The 18244-nt window shown below is 43.3% G+C and overlaps 1 pseudogene across 1 annotated transcript in view; it reads left to right on the forward strand.

The window, feature by feature from the left end:
• Positions 1–816: 816 nt before the first annotated feature.
• Positions 817–18244, forward strand: part of LOC147737643 (uncharacterized) — a 39193-nt pseudogene continuing 21765 nt past the window's right edge. Inside the window, exon 1 of the transcript XR_015300309.1 lies at positions 817–873. The product of XR_015300309.1 is annotated as an uncharacterized LOC147737643 (transcript). The remainder of the gene's footprint in view (positions 874–18244) is intronic.

Genomic DNA, 18244 nt, shown 5'->3' on the forward strand with positions numbered 1-18244 from the left:
AGCTCCAAGTTGTTTAATGATTCACTAGCCTTTCACCTATGTACAGAGCCAGTTCAGTCAGTTCAGCGAGCCCTTTCTAGGAATTGTTCGCTGACCTAGGACGTGACAAGTTTGGCCTGCCCTTGCCCCGATAAGTGAAGAGGCAAAGTATTTGCTCAGCACAGATAGCAAGTGTGGGAAAGCAGAAAACACGGGCCTCTGCTGATAGTAGATCAACATTGCACATTGACATTTCAAGATAACCGGCCAAGGCAAGGCTGAAAGTCAGGAGGCGGTGGTTTAAAGATTAACCTATAGCTGCATGGTCAGATGTGTCGCAAATAATGTAAATTGTGAACGTAGACATATTTTTGAAATGCACCTTGAAACTGTAATGTACACGTGGACCTAATTCTAGCATGGTCACACCATGATGTAATTTATTAATATTTAATGTATCCAGGTTCTGAAAATTGTATATAAGAACTGGCTTGCTTTCTGAAAAAACCAGATCACTTTGCACTCCTGCAAATTGTCTCAGCTGCAGCTTTATTGGCAATAAAGCCACTTTCTTTTGAAACCTTGAATGTGCCCTTCTTCTTGTCCCTATTAATAAATTGTTTTGCTTTAACAGATGGCGCCGTGACTCTACAGGAACTGATGGTCTCTGCAGGGGATAAAGAACTGCTGTCTTTGGATTCTTCAGGAGCCTTCCTGTCTCGGTGTATTCTGCGCAGCTACTGAGAGGACTTGTTTCCTGACACGCCCAGATGACAAGGCTCCCGTTGATAAGCCTTTGACAAAAGACACCACCAGCTTCCTTTAAGCCATCAGGTTATTTTGCCACAGCTAAGAAGGGTGCATACAACGGCATACAACTGGTCTGATGATCAGGTAGGCAGTGCTTAATTTTGCACTGAACCCAATTTTATCAATTGAATAGTGTTTTTCTAAAATACATCAGAAATTGCATACTGAGATTCATTAGGGGTCTCTAGGGGAGGTCTGAGGGCGCCTTTAAGATAGGTACCTGAGGAGGACTGTCCAACCTGTGAAAGATCTTAAGGATCCCAAGGACAGGAGAAGGACCGTGGGTGGTCGCTTTTAGGAGAGGGACCGTGGGTGGTCGCCTTTAGACAGAGCATGCTTCTGAAAGACGTCTAAAAAAAAAAAAAATACATATGCATATTGTTGAAATAGGTCATACAACTGTATCTTGCAAAAGTGTTGAAAAATAGTATAATAAAAGTGTGTAAAGTAGTGTAAAATAGTGAATTTTAAGTGCACTTTAACATAAAAGGAAATAAAAAGGGATAGAAGAGGAAAAATAATAACATTAGTAACTAAATAAAATTCAAAATGCTTAGCAAACTATTTTTGAGGGCAGCCTTAGATGTCACTCAACCAACACCTCCTCGTGGCACACCAGCATGGTACGTGTCACGGAAAAAAGGGTACCATACAGCTATTCATCTAGATCAATGGACTCTTTATACCAGGAAAAATCCTGATCTACAGTGGCCAGAATACGGGACATTTGACAGAGCTAAAATGCTTTATTTAGAAGATTGTTTAAGGGAACGTGAAAAGAAAGGGAAGAAAGTACGTTTATTACAATGGGATGCATTTCATGCATGGCGGTCATACGCCGCTAACAGATGGCCAGGGGAACCTAGGACAACGAAAGGAAAAGCTTTGGCACATGATAGGGAGAAGGCAAAAGAAAGATGTGTAACAAGTTGTAGGGAAAAAGAAATGGAAATGGACAAATGCCTTACAGTTCACAAGCCTATACCAGATGTGTACCCCACTCTACCTAATGCTCCCTTAGAACAGGAGGATACAGAGGATCCTGTAATAGAAGCGCTATTGACAACACCACCACCATACAGCCCGCAAACAATGCAAGCTTCATCAACATCACACGAACATACACCACAAGTTACATTACAAATTAGTAAAACAACACCTATACAACTAGAACATACGCCTCTTTCTGGTAGACAAGGGTTACGGATAAAAATATCAGACAAAGAACAGAAAATGATACACGAGTGGGTGATGGAGGTTATGAAACATGGTACTTCTACATGGCGTAGTGCAAAAAGCCGCTTCCCGCCTGATTTCACGCCTGCACTTCAACGCAGTGCTTTGGATAAGTTGGACAAGAAAAGTTACAGCTGGTTTAAAGACTGGGACAAACATTGGCCTGAGGAAGACAGCTACCCCCAACCTGACAGATTGTCCCGTGATCATAACAGCACAATCTCAGCAGCAATAGACGATTTAGGGGCAACAAGCACAGAAATATTAGATGCTGTCCAGATATTAGCTGAATGGATAGATACTCTTCTGATACTAGAACAAAAATGTACAAAACTTAAAAAAAGTAAAGATGAGGAAGCTAGTACTCATTCTCCTACTCACAACTTCCCATTAAGAGAAGTACCAGGAAGTCAGGAAGGGAAGCCCACTATTAAAGTTCACACACCATGGTCAAATGTTGAATTACATAGATTTGCACTTCAGTTTCCAGACATTAGACAAGACAGAGAAGAATGGTACAGACAGACAGAAATAATACTAAGAGTTGGCACTCTCACACTGGATGACATAGAACAAATGTTTTCTATAATATTGCCACCAGACATTTGGGGAAAAATAAGGAGAGAGGATGATGATTTTTTTAAAATAAAATGGGAAGATATAACTTCAGTACAAAGGAAAGGAGGAGAGGATATATCGGAAGATATTAGAGACTTACCAGCAAAAATAATGGCTAAAGTAAATACACTGGTCCCCAGAAAACAAATAGACTGGTCAAAATTAAATGCATGCATTCAAGACACTGAAGAAACAGTATCTGGGTTTTTCGCTAGAATACAGAAAGTCTTCACAGCTTCAAGTGGTTTAGATACTGAAAAGGAAGCAACACAAAGTGCACTTGTCTCTTGTTTTGTAAATAATTTAAAACCATCAATTAAAAAAGGGATTCTAGAGTACAACGCTACTTGGTCATGCAAACCGCTAACAGAAGTTTTACAATTGGCACAGTATTACGAAATGCTAGGTAAAAAGGAGTTGGAAAGTAAAAATAACAAATTAAAAGAGTTAAAAACTAAAGTTTTGATTCAGCAGGCAAACCAGTATAGCGGCAGAGGACAAAGAAGCAGGGGTAGAGGAAGAGGCCGTGGGGGCCCACAAAGGTCATTTTCTTCTCCCCCTACACAGCATACCACCTCAAATGAACAAGCACACACACAAGGATGCTTTAATTGTGGGGGTCAGGATCACTGGAGAGCTCAATGCCCACACCCCGTCAAGCAGTCACAAAGAGGGGGTGGGATGGGAAGATCAAGAGGCCGGGGAAGGAGCATGGGAAGAGCTGGATATCAACAGCAAGAACGTGACTCACAACATGGCCCTACAGAGTATCCCCCCAACACAAATTTCTTTGATAATGAACAAATACCAAAAATGCAGGTGCATCACCCTTATGATGGAATATATCAGGAAGGGCCCCAAGGGGAATGGGACTATTTGGCACAATAGGGGGGCCCGAGAGAGTTAATACAGAGGATGGTAATCCCTGTAGATCCCACTGGACCATATGTGAGGGGTAAGATTGAAGGTACACCTGTGGAATTACTAATAGATACAGGGGCCACCAATTCCTCCTTGACCAAGAAAAAGTTTCCAGATGTTCCTCTCTCGGGAAAAATAAATAAGTCAGTGGGATTCACCAACATACTTGTAACAAGCCCAATTTCAGCACCCTTGAAATACAGTATAGGCCCAATTCAGGACACGCATTCATTCCTTATATCAGACAAATGTGCATTTAATTTGTTGGGATTGGACTTGCTAAAAAAGATGAATGCCACAATTAAGTGCACTGCAGACGGAGTTTTCTTGGAAGTAAATGGACCAATGACAGAGGAAATGGGCAACTGTTTCCTATCAATAGGAATACAAAATATTGCCGCACAAATAATGGATCAGATAGATTCAAGGATATGGGCAAAACACAAAAATGACACAGGGAAAATGAACATCACACCTGTAACAATTACAGTCAAACAGAATGTAAAATTACCAAGAATACCACAGTACAAAATAGCTCCAGAGGGTCTAAAGGGATTGTAGGATATAATAGCTGACTTACTAAAAGAAGGGATTGTTAAAGAAATATCAGGCAGTCCTTGTAACAGCCCTATTCTTCCGGTCTTGAAGAAGAGCGATGGAAATACTAATGAAAAAAGTTACAGATTCATAGTTGATCTAAGAGAAATTAATAAAATAGTGGTGCCACAGTTCCCGGTTGTCCCAAATGTAGTATCAATATTGTCAACATTGTCACCAGAAATGGCATATTTTTCTGTAGTGGATTTGAAGAATGCCTTCTTCTCAATTCCAGTAGATGAGGGTAGCATGTACCTCTTTTCATTCTCTATAGGCGGGAGAACTTATTGCTTCTGTAGGGTCCCTCAAGGGTTCACAGAAAGCCCGAGCATTTACAACCAGGCCTTGAAGAGAGAACTAGACACATTCAATTTATCACCTAATTCTGTGCTAATTCAATATATAGACGACCTGCTGCTTGGTAGCATCTCTGAGGCGCAGCGTACATCTGATACCATTAATTTGTTAAATTTCTTAGCTGAACGTGTACACAAAGTTTCACCAGAAAAGATACAATTTGTTCAACAGGAAGTATCCTACCTAGGACACATCCTGTCGAAAGGGCAGAGAAGATTGGATGATAAGCGCATTAAATTGATTCTACAGACACCAGTGCCACGCACCCAAAAACAGGTGCGAGCCTTTTTAGGCATGGCCAGTTATTGTCGACATTGGATTGCTAACTTCTCCTTGATTTCAAAACCCTTATTGGCCCTGACCCACAAGGACACGCCCGAACCCCTTCAGTGGTTGCCAGAACATGAACAAAGCTTCCTTGCCATTCGGCAAGCTCTCTGCTCTGCTCCTGCTTTAGGCCTACCAGACTATTCTAAGTCTTTCCAACTCTATGTTCATGAGTCTGACGGGAGTGCTCTTGGGGTTCTATGCCAGCAGTTTGGTGACCACAAAAGACCATGCGCATATTTCTCTGCCACCTTGGATACTGTAGCCAAGGCTTTACCTTCCTGTATACGTTCTGTTGCAGCAACTGCCTTAGCACTACAACGTACAGAAAGCATAATAATGGGACATGAAGTTGATGTCTATGTTCCACATGCCGTAGAGCTGATACTAAATAAGACACGTACTCAGCACCTCACAAATGCCAGGCTCACACAGTATGAGATCTGTTGATTTGCAGCACATGTGACACTTCACAAATGCAATGTGCTTAACCCTGCCACTCTGTTACCTATTCCCACTGATGATCTAATGGACTCAGACCATGATTGTATTTTGTTAACTGAGGAGCAAACAAAAGGGAGAATTGACATGACAGATATACCCTATGCAGATGCAGAAGGAGAATTGTGGGTGGATGGTTCCTGCCTTAGAACAGAGGATAGAAGTACATCAGCAGCCTATGCAGTTGTAACAAATAAAAATGTAGTTGAGTCCTGTAAGATACCCGAGTTGTCTGCACAAGCAGCAGAACTTGTGGCACTCACACGAGCTTGTGAATTATCTGAAGGAAGGTGTGTTAACATATATACAGACAGCCAATATGCCTTTAATGTGGCACATTCCTTTGGAAGACTCTGGAAGAAAAGAGGTTTTATTACCTCACAAGGCACAAAGATACAGCACGGAGTGCTTATCACCAAATTACTTAACTCCCTGGCACTTCCAAAGAAATTGGCCATAGTTAAATGCAGCTCTCACAAAAAAGTTACAGACAAGGTAGGCCAGGGAAATGCATTTGCTGACATAACAGCAAAACAGACAGCAAGAAATAATTCAGCACTAGTACTAACGGTCCAAGAATTACCTGATGAAGTGAAGTCATTAGATCTAACAAGTGAAGGTATAAGACTAATGCAACAAGGAGCAACAGCAGAAGAACAGATGAGTTGGTCAAAGAACGGGTCATTTGTTCAAGGATGTTGGATGAATGACGCCAAGGATAAATATATGTTACCAGACAGGATGGTCTACTCTATGTGTTTGGCCATGCATGGCCCGGCACATATATGCAGGGATGCGATTGTAAATTGCATGGACAAATTCTGGGTGAACAAGAACATAAGAAAAATAGCACAGGAGATATGTCAAACATGTATGGTATGTGCACAGTACAATGTGGGTAAGACTGCTCCAGTACCCAAAAGCCACTTTCAGAAACCAACAATGCCATTTGAAGCCCTGCAAATAGACTATGTGGAGATGCCCCCTACAAATAAGTTTAGGTATATCCTGGTGGTGGTGTGCATGTATTCAAAGTGGATAGAGGCATAGCTGGTGAAACACAATGATGCCATCTCAACAGCCAAGTGCTTGATAAAGGAACTGATCCCACGTTTTGGGGTCCCAAAAGCAATATTTTCAGACAATGGCAGTCACTTCTGTAATGAACTAATAAAGCTGACATGCAAAGCCTTGGGAATACAGCAGAAGCTTCACTGCTCCTATCATCCAGAGGCCGCTGGTGCAGTAGAAAGAAAAAATGGTGTGCTCAAGGCCAAGATAGCAAAAATATGTGCTGACACAAAATTGACCTGGATGGATGCCTTACCTATTGCCCTAATGAGCATGAGGAGCACACCAGATGCCAAGACCAAGCTCAGCGCGCACGAAATAGTCACTGGGTTGCCAATGGTCGCTTGGGGAGTTCCAGACAAAAATGCTCTGCCTATGATGACGAATGAACTGTTGAATGATTACTGCATGTCACTTACACGTACTCTTGCTTCTATCAACCAGCACGTGAAGGGAGCCCTTCCAGAGCCGCTGCAGGTCGAGGGGCACAAGTTCAAGCCCGGTGACTGGGTGCTCATTAAAGCATTCCAGAGGTCCAACTGTCTCCAAGCTCGCTGGAAGGGACCACAACAGGTACTACTCGCCACAAAGACAGCAGTGAAGTGCACCAACAACAAATCTTGGATCCACGCCAGCCACGTCAAGAGGGCACCTCCTGAGACTGCATCCAGCCAAGACCCAGGTCAGCAGCACATGCCAACACCAGAACTGATCAAAGAAGAAAAAAGGTACAATTTGAGGTCTACAAAGAAGAAGGAGATAAAATGTCAGTAATTTTGGTACTTGATCTTCTGCAGGAAATAGATGAAGTACTACTATTAGATATTATCCTAACAGATGTTTTGACAACAATTTTTGACTTTGAGAATAGCAGTGAAGAAGACAACGAAGACGCACTCAGTTACCTTGAGGAATGTTAGACGGGGACCTGGAGGGTCGGCCGAGGACAAGGGGAGAGGCCTCCGGTGAGGGCCGTCTCCAGCGATCGTAGAGACAAGTAACTTCCCCCCCCACAGATGGACACCACACAAGGATAAGGTTAACGCTCTTTATATGCAATTCTTGATGTAAGGTAGTACGGTACAAATGAGATCAGGACACGAGGATCCTCTCAATTCTAGTCTCTAGCAGGGCAAGGGGGTAGCGGGACAGTCTTGTTACCAATCGGATGTTGAGATGAGGCGATGGTAGCTCACAATCCTCGAGCTCGGCGTTCGGGCAGGTCGGGCCGCGGCAGCGCCAGCAGGTCCCGAGTAGGTCGTAGGTAGCAACGGGCCGAGGCAGCGCCAGCAGGTCCAGACGAAGATGGTGGTTGCAAGAGGCCGCGGCAGCGCCAGCAGGTCCCCACGAGGATGAAGGTTACAACGGGCGGCGGCAGCGCCAGCAGGTCCCACGAGGATGAAGGTTGCAGAAGGCCGCGGCAGCGCCAGCAGGCAGGACGACAGTTCACAAGGCAGGGCTACGGCAGCGCCAGTAGTCCGTCAAGGATGAGTTCTTCACGGTGTCTCTCGACTCCAGGATACAACTGCCTTCCTGCTCTGGAGCTGCCTCAGTTATAGGTCTGGCGCCCTTTGATGTCCGGACCCTCGCACTGGGAGGTCGGGAGGTCCGGGATGAGGGAGTCCAGACACCCAGCAGGGGGGTGGAGCCAGCGCCCGGGGAGGCTGGGGGCGATCGCCACCTGGCGGGGGAGAGCCATCGACACTTCTTCCTCCCATTGACCTGCCAAGTGGTCCGTTCACCTCCTGGGTGGATGGTGGTGCCGGGATGTCGGGGCCTGGCCAGGCCCAGGGTTAGGGTCGAGCTGAGGCCAGGCGGCCTCGTGGTGCAGTGTCCAAGATGGCGGCTGGTCCGGGCAATGGTGCTGACGGTGGCCCGGGCCAGTGATACGTAGATATCCGGGAGCAGGCGTCTTGCAGGAGACGGGTTGCGGGGTGCTTCTGTGGGTAGCACGGGGAGAGCCGGTATCTGGCCCGGTCATGCGGGGAGGGCGCGAGCCCTTCATGGGGCCTGTCCAACAAGGAAGTATTTAATCAGCTAGAATACCAACTAATGCAAGATTTAAATAGTATAGCATTACAAGAAGCCTTGAATAGAGTACTTGCTGACTGAAAAAAATAAACTAGGGTATATTGCACACTACCACCAGGAATAACAGCCTGTCTGCATAACAGGAAAAGACTACAACAATTCATCAGGGAAGTTCTTAGTAAAAAGTGGGCCAGTACAACGTTGAGTAGATGAACTGATCCAGGAGGTATTTGCGAGTCCTCCTGTAACTGCATAGTGCCCGTGCCACTGCAGCAATTAGTAGATGAACTGATCCAGAAGGTATTTGTGGGTCCTTCTGTCACTGCGAGCACCCGTGCTGCTGCAGCAACCAGCAAAGGACTTGAACAGATCCAGAAGGAATTTGCGGGTCCTTCTGTCACTGCGAGCACCCGTGCTGCTGAAGCAACCAGCAAAGGACTTTTTCCAGATCATCAGGACAGCCAGCTTCAGAAAGATACATTTGGGGTGAGGTATAGTGGACACTCCTGTAAAAGTAAAAGTGGCTTCACTAACAATTGATATTCATGATCAAAGGGTCATGTCTTATAGGAATTACATGCATACCTTTGGGAGGAGAGAAGTACCAAAAAATACTCAGAGACCATCTGAAATATTAACGAATAGCTGTTCGCAATATATTTTATACTACAGCCTCATCTTATATGTGTTTATGCTTTTTGTGTGTTTAGCTTATATTATAGTAAAGATTCATAGTGATAATTCACAACATAGTGTCATCAATAGCACTACATCCAATTAAAGAAAGTATAAGAATAGATAGATATGGATAGGGAAAATAGAGATCTAAAAATGAAGAAAAAATGGTACAAGTCTAAAATGTGCATATCTGGGGTGATATTCTGTCCGTGATTATTAGCATTAATTACTGTATATCTATTAGATGTGTTCTATCCCATGGAAAAGTTGATCCCAACACCAACAACACCTGCTACAATACCTGCATACACTTTGTCACCTGAAGAAATAGCCCACAGAGAAGATATGCACCACAATTCCTTTGTGACTTTGATGCGTCATACCAATAAGATATTAACAAGGGGAGATTGCTGGATATGTTTGCAATTCCCAGCTACTGTAGACCAAAGTTTGCCCCTGGTTCAAGTCCCACTACCGTTTGCAGCATCCTGTTATGCCATTTACATAACAATAGTAAAAATAGAACTGATAGCTGTTTTGCAGAATTTAAAGAAAAGTACTGCTGGTGCAGGGACAACTATGGCCCCACCTGCAGGAACATTATATAACAAATATATGGCAGATATTCTGACACTAGGGAACTGCACGGAAGTGACAGAACCAAATGCAACATTTCCCCTGTCTGACATCTTTACTCCGCTCTTTCCAAATAAGAATACAAGCATTAGCATAGCAGGCCCATCAAAAGAGGCAAATAAGAATATACCATTTTTGAAGTTAAAATTAAGAAAACACAACGCAATAGGGAGTATATGTATTAAGAGTAATGGGACCTATCAGGTGGGAAATAGCACAAATTGTAACATGACATTTGAAATGATGGCCGGAAATATTAGCATTCCACTTTACGTAGGTGACTCAATTTATTTCATTTGTGGAGAGAAGGCTTACACATGGCTTCCAACAAATTGGGGTGGTTGTTGTCACCTAGGTTTTGTATTAACTGCTATAGCAATAAAAGACACAAAAGAAGTTCGAAGGGACATGCAAAGACATGCACCACGGCGAGGCAGGAGAAGTGTGGATGTGGATCAAAGAGATACAGCATCACAGATAGCGGGTGACATATTTAAAGGAGTGATACCATGGATTGGTCCAGCTATCAACTCCAGGGATATACATAGATTATCCAGGCTACTAGAAGCAACAATAAATGAAACAACAAGTATACTTGAAAATATTACAGTAGAACTTCAAGCTGTGAGATTAGTTTCGTTACAAAATAGAATGATTCTCGACATGATGTTAGCAGAAAGGGGAGGAGTCTGTGCAATTATAGGGGCGTCCTGTTGCACCTATGTCCCGGACTCCTCTGTTACTGTCAGGGAAGCAATAAAAAGATTGCATCATATAGGTGTAGAAGCGCATCAGGATTCTGGTACATGGGATATAGGAGGTTCACTTTGGAGTTGGTTGAGCGCATGGGGTTGGAAGATAGGAATGGTGTTCATAACAATTTTCCTACTAATAATAGGCTGTTGTCTATTAGTTAATTGCCTGCCAATGTGCTGTCAACTATTGGGACAACTGACAAAATGCCAAGTGAGGAAATTAAAGGAAAAAGAAAGAATGCTGTTGCAAACAGTCACTACTGAGTTAATGAACATAGACATTTCTGACAATGATAAGAATGAACAATATAATTATTAAATTGTGATATGCTGCGTGATGAAATTATTTTAAACTGAGGTTCAAAGGGTCAATTTGTAAAAGATGAAAAATTAGTTGACCTTTTGTTGAATGAAAATATTAAAATTGAACCGTAGTTTATATTAATTTCTGTCTTTTAACCTGCTTGCAAATAAAATGAGCCCACTAGTCATAATGAAATGTTGCTCCATGGTGCACAGCTGGTGCATAGAGGGTTAAATTAAGTTGTCTGAAATTCAGCTGAAAGCAGAAAAGAATGACAAGTGAACATGAACGTGCCCATTCTGCTGTAGCTCCAAGTTGTTTAATGATTCACTAGCCTTTCACCTATGTACAGAGCCAGTTCAGTCAGTTCAGCGAGCCCTTTCTAGGAATCGTTCGCTGACCTAGGACGTGACAAGTTTGTCCTGCCCTTGCCCCGATAAGTGAAGAGGCAAAGTATTTGCTCAGCACAGATAGCAAGTGTGGAAAGCAGAAAACACGGGCCTCTGCTGATAGTAGATCAACATTGCACATTGACATTTCAAGATAACCGGCCAAGGCAAGGCTGAAAGTCAGGAGGCGGTGGTTTAAAGATTAACCTATAGCTGCATGGTCAGATGTGTCGCAAATAATGTAAATTGTGAACGTAGACATATTTTTGAAATGCACCTTGAAACTGTAATGTACACGTGGACCTAATTCTAGCATGGTCACACCATGATGTAATTTATTAATGATTAATGTATCCAGGTTCTGAAAATTGTATATAAGAACTGGCTTGCTTTCTGAAAAAACCAGATCACTTTGCACTCCTGCAAATTGTCTCAGCTGCAGCTTTATTGGCAATAAAGCCACTTTCTTTTGAAACCTTGAATGTGCCCTTCTTCTTGTCCCTATTAATACATTTTTTTGCTTTAACAGTAAGACTGTCTGTAGCTAACCAAATGATAAAAAGTATCAGCTGCCTGTATTTACTTGGGAACGGTGGAACTGAGTCTGCTACTGAAGAATCCTGCCATCCTATTGGCCTGTGAAGGAAGAAGCCTGTTAAAATGTATTTATTTTGAAAGTTTTCTGTAGTGCAAACATGACCAACTCGGGTATCAGAGCGCTTTACAGTTTATACAACAAGAGGGAAACAAGCAATCAGAAACACAACCAACAAAGCAAAAAATACACAATAATGAAGGGATTCTCGTGACCATAGAAGCTGGGCCACAGATCAGCAACTGTGACCTCAGTGTCCACTGGAATAGCCAGTCTGAAGCAGAGGGGGCCATCACCTTTGACTTCCTTTTTGAAGAGGACAATGGAAGGATTCACCCTGACTTTAGGGGGGAGGGAGTTCCAAATCCTCTGTGCTATACCTGAGAAGTCTGGATTGTAGGTTTTTTTCTTCCTGAATTTTGTTTGTTTGAGCAATAGTGTGCTGGAGCTTCTGGAGGCTCTCGCACCGCATGTGAGCTCCAGTTTCTGAGTGAGGTAGAGAGGGGTGTTGAAGTGAATGGCTTTGTCTGCCATGCATGCAATTTTTAATTGTATCCGAGCTTCATATGGCAGCCAGTTCAAGGACAAAAGGTCAGGGGTGATATGGTTGTACTTCTTAACGCCTGTTACGAGCCTAGCAGCAGAGTTGAGTGTGGCCCTAAGAGGAGCTGTCTTCACTCTAGGTAGGCCGCAGAGGGTTACACTACCGTAGTCCAGCTTAGATATCACTAAGACTTGCACTGCCGCCTTGAGTTCATGAGCAGCGAGGTAAAGTTTGAGTTTCCTTAGAATGCTGAGTTGGAAGTTCGCTCCTTTGGTGAGGGAGCTGATGTGCTTCTGCATGTTCAGACTTTTGTCTAAGATAATTCCCAGCGAGGTTGCAGAATCAACAAGGTGCGGCCTACAATTCAGAGCAGTGAGCTTCTTCAACCATTGTTCAATGACCTGGGATTGCTTGTGTGGTGCGATTAGGAGGAATTATGTTTTGAGAGAGTTTAACTTCAGGGTGGTTGCGTGTCAGCCAGCTTTGAGTTTCCAGTAGGACTGTGTTGAGGGACAGGATGTCCTCAAGGGAGGCAATCTTCAGGTATAGCTGGGTGTCATCCACATACATGTGATAGTGAATGCTGGATGATTTCAGAATTTCTTTCAAAGGCTCCATGAAGAGGTTGAAGAGCGTGGGTGAAAGCGCTGAACCCTGTGGGACCCCAAGAGTGACTGGTGAAGTATGAGAGAGAGACTGGTTGACCTTGAAGCTTTGGGATCTGTTATGAAGGAATGTGGAGAACCAGTTTAGTATAGGCCGAGACAGCCCCATTCTATGTTCCAGGAGTTCAAATAGGTTATCGTGTTTGACGGTGTCAAATGCTGATGGAAGGTCGAGAAGGATCAGTAGGTAGGATTCATTTTGATCCAACATTCTTACCACATCATCGACAATGTGAGTTAAAGCAGATTCTGTATTATGGCCCGGGCGAAAACCAGATCGACACTGGTCCAGAAGTTGGAAGTGATGGATGTGGGTACATAGTTGGCCGAGAACACATTTCTCCAGGAGCTTTGCCAATGTGGGGATATTAGAGATTAGGCAAAAGTTATGAAGGTCGGTGTGATCTGCAGATGGTTTCTTTAGAATTCAGGGTAACTTGACCTGATTTTAGGCAATCTGGGATACATTAGGGAAGTCCAAAGTGTCCAACGTGGGAGCAGGTGGTTCTAACTTTGGAAAAGAGGTTGGATGGGAGGGGGTCATTGTAGTGATTAGACTGTTTCAGAGTAGCCAGCGTATTGCGTATAGTGGCTTCATCCAAGGTTTGGAAAAGACTCCAAGATGCGTTGTTTTTGAGGAGGTAAGGCTGCATGGGGACAATGACAACCAACCCAGTGGGTGGGAGGGTCTTCAGAGGACCGATCGACAGTTGTTCAAGGCCAGAGAGTAGTTCAACTTCGATCTTAGTGGTCTTAACTAGGTCAGCAAATTCATCGCAGTTCGGCAATGGCCCTCAAACCAGGATTGAAATCTCTCAAGAAGATCTGAGTGCCCTGGAAATCTTCATAAGTCGAGATAATATCCATGATCTGTTCAGCAAAGGGAAGGTTGTCTCAAGGCGGGTAGTAGAACGTATGCAGTTTGCATGGGTGATTGTTGCTACCAGCCACCTCGAAGCATATGTATTCACAGGACGGCATGAGGTCATATTGTAGTGCTTTCACTATCTAAAAGAAACACGTTAGTGATAGATTCCTTACCTTAGAATTCCCCCCAGGCATCGCATAAAAAAGCACAGAGAGGCAACATAAACATTTCAAAATGCACAAATGCACAGTAGATGAATCTATCCGGACTTTTCAAATGATGTTAGGCAAAAAACGTTCAAGCCTCCATTGTATTTTGAGAGTGACGGCGGTTCAAGAGACACGGCGTTACAAATGATGGCGATATGAAGTAACAACTGCTGATATATTCATTAACAACACAAATAATTAGGTGGGGGGAGGGAGGTGGAGTACTGATTCTGTGAAAGTATTGCCTTGTGTCCCCCTTCCTACGTTTTGTCCTGTACGCTTGTTTTTTCTTACAGGTACAAAGTGACCTCGCACCAAGGAACAGGTCTAGAATTCCTCACACTTAGCATTCGTTGGTCCTGAAGAATGCCCACTGACCGCTCCACGGCTATAAGGGCAGAAACATGTTGACCTATTTTTTCCTTTTGCACTAAATGACTGTGTTAGATTTCATAATCAAATCTTTATGCGCACCTACTTTTTATCCCTGTGCTCATTGCAGCCACCCGAATCCAAACCTATTAAAAATGAAAAATTTGTGCCATCTGGCTGTCTGGGCTTTTATACATCCTAGCACTCACTGATCACTATCCACGATCACTACTGTCACAACCTAAGGTACTACCTCCTGGTGGAGGGTGCATTTTATACAAAAAATAACCCAATGATTATGCACCTACGTGTACTTCAATAAGCGGGGACCCATCATATACCGCTACGAGATCGAAATAAAGACACGTGCATGAGGGTTATCATTTGGGAGACACCTAACCATTTACCTGCATACCTGGGTTTTGCAGGACCAGTGATCCTTTCCAATACTGATTATTTGCATAACTAAGGAGACTGAAGGGATCAGTACTCTACCTCCCCCCCACCTGATTATTTGTGAATAAGCAGCGTACAGCTGTGGGAGATTTCCAATGAAGAATTTCATTGAGTAAGCTTATCACTCACAACAGAGACCCGCGGTATTTCACCATGGCGGGCATTTTCGGATTGAGCTACACTTCCGAAGATTTTGATGAAATACTTTCCAGACCACCACTACTTGTAGAAGGCGACCTTAATCAAACTCTGTCCTCTACCACAGAATGGGATGAACTAAGCGAAGCCAAAAAAGAACAAGTGAGAACCGCCGTACATGGAATAATCATGACGGAATACCTAAGAGTGAACGCAGCACCAAGAGGATTATGGGTGACTAACGCTCCCCGTATATTCCTCAAAGACTTAGCCTTCAGGTAGGATTGGTCGGCCATTTCTTGGAAATGTACCATGGACTATTTAGTCCTCATCATTAAAACAGCTACAAGACTAACAAATGAACTTACAGTGAAGATTGAGATCATTGAAACCAAACTAAACAATACGGTTAATGTCACCATCTACAAAACCAGACTCACACCTATTAACCGCCTCACAGCGACTAGCAGTAATAACTCTCTGCTACTGCCCCCCTAATGCCCAACGTAATTTGCAATACTTATAAATTGATGATAATAACAACGTACAATATCAATATGATCTATTGATTATTTTTCATACCCAATAAATTCCTGAAAATCTACAAATAATAGTCTTTTTTCCTTCAGAAAAACTACAATTTCATAGTAATTTTTCGCTTCCCACTGCCTCGTCTTAAAACATCACCAGCAGCAAACCACTGCTACTGCCCCCTAATGCCCAACGTACTTTGCAATACTTATAAATTGATGGTAATAATAACGTACAATATTAATATGATCTTCTGATTAATTTACATATCCAATGAAAACTACAAATAATAGTCTTTCTTCGTTCAGATGCTCATAAAACTACAATTCCATAGTATTTTTCTGCTTCCCACTACCTCGACTCAAAACACCACTGGCAGCGAACTCTAGGAGTTCCGGTTGTGAAGAGGCAGCGACAGCACAAGCTGCAGGAGGAGGGAAGTTAAGGCTGAAGGTATTGCCAGACGCCGGCCTTTTTCTTCGAGAACCGCAAGTATAACCTTCGGTTATTTACCAACTAAATTTCCTTGTTCCCTACAGCAAGCCACCCCTACCGTGCCCAGCTACAACCAATGCCACAATTCGCTTTAGAATAAGAGGTACGTCACGATAATCGCACTTCACCGCAAAACGGCTCCTCGCCTCCGAGTCCGTTGAGCGGTGGTGTCTTGATGCCCATTCTGCATAGTTGCAATTTTTTACGATACAAACCGAGCATAGATATCAATCTTGAGCATGGGCAAACTCCACCTGTACACGACTCACCTGTGTGACCCCTAAATTTACTTGAAAAGATAATAAAAAGCGAGAGCACCAGTTGCTTCAACTTCAAAACGGACTGATAAAAAACACGATCGCTCATTTTTTAATTTTTTCATAAATGCACAGAAACACGCCCCTTCCTCCGGCATGCTAGTGGGACACAAAGCATATCATTTGTAAGCGTACTCCCACAGACATAGCAGCATGAAAAGAGTTTATTCACAGAATTAAGAATGTTTTCTGTGTGGCACGTGAGAGAGAGACCACACGGTAGAGTTAAGTACATAACACCAAGTCAACCGCAGAAACACCATTACTGCACCTACTATGCCGAAGCATGAGAGTGAAAGATGTGAAACCTAATACAACAGTGATTCTGTGAAAGTATTGCCATTTTTTAGTTGTTTTACCAGAATCAGTGATTTTGGCATGGTACAATTGTACATATGTGTTTTCCCTCCTTGTGTCCCCCTTCCTACGTTTTGTCCTGTACACTTGTTTTTTCTTACAGGTACAAAGTGACCTCGCACCAAGGAACAGGTCTAGAATATTTTCCTATTCCTCACACTTAGCACTCGTTGGGCCTGAAGAATGCCCACTGACCGCTCCACCGCTATAAGGGCAGAAACATGTTGACCTATTTTTTCTTTTTGCACTAAATGACAGCGTTAGATTTCATAACCAAATCTTTATACGCACCTACTTTTTAACCCTGTGCTCATTGCAGCCACCCGAATCCAAACCTATTAAAAATTTGTGCCATCTGGCTGTCCGGGCTTTTATACATCCTAGCACTTACTGATCACTATCCACGATCACTACTGTCACAACCTAAGGTACTACCTCCTGGTGGAGGGGCATTTTATACAAAAAATAACCCAATGATTATGCACCTACGTGTACTTCAATAAGCGGGGACCCATCATATACCGCTACGAGATCGAAATAAAGACACGTGCATGAGGGTTATCATTTGGGAGACACCTAACCATTTACCTGCATACCTGGGTTTTGCAGGACCAGTGATATTGATTAACCCCAGGTGTATCACCTATCACAGTGATCACCAGAAAATAGAATTTGGATTACACTACAGAATTTGGAATACTGGAGACTTAATACATCACGGTTTTAAGTGATTACAGACCATTTACTCAAAGCAAGATAGAAACTGGAAGAATACTTGCTTTTGTGGAATAAATACGCACCAAATTTGAAAGTTTTTTGCAGTAATTATCTGGGCACCTCTTTTACCTCATAAGATTGGAGTAACTGGAAGACTGCCCTTAGGTAGCCCTATTCAGGGCGAAACGCGTTGGCTGCACTCTGGGTGTACTATTCATATGTGGTCCAAGAATCCATTAAACTAAAAGATCATGCCTAACATCATTTGAAGAGTCCGGATTGATTCATCTACTGTGCATTTGTGCATTTTAAAATGTTTATATTGCCTCTCTGTGCTTTATTATGTCTACTATAACTGTATGGTCCCTTGGCAGAAGACCAGTGAGGTGGGCAACTTTGACCTAGAAGTGAGTTTACGATTTGTGTAGAACTAGTGTCCCTTTCTGCTTTTGTTCTTGGTATTTACCCCCAAGCGTCAGACTGGATCCGGAAAGTTTTCGTCAGCAGTACCCCTGCGTGTCCTAGGGTGCCGTCATTCTGCTCCTCATCCGTCGTCGGCGTCGTGTTCACCGGCATCACAGCAGGTACTTAGACGCCACTCTCGCGCGCTGATGGCAGTTTTTTTGTTTTCCACACCAGCAAGCGCAGATCCGGAGAGAGCAAGTACCGTGACTGAGTTTTTTATTTATTTTTTATTTTTGGAAAACCTTTATTTACACACAGTAGTACACAGCTATTCAGCCGAACATCCCTGAGGCTTGGCAGCTAAT

Source organism: Lissotriton vulgaris, chromosome 1_1 (genome assembly GCF_964263255.1).
Source record: "Lissotriton vulgaris chromosome 1_1, aLisVul1.2, whole genome shotgun sequence".
Classification (NCBI taxonomy): Eukaryota; Metazoa; Chordata; class Amphibia; order Caudata; family Salamandridae; genus Lissotriton; species Lissotriton vulgaris.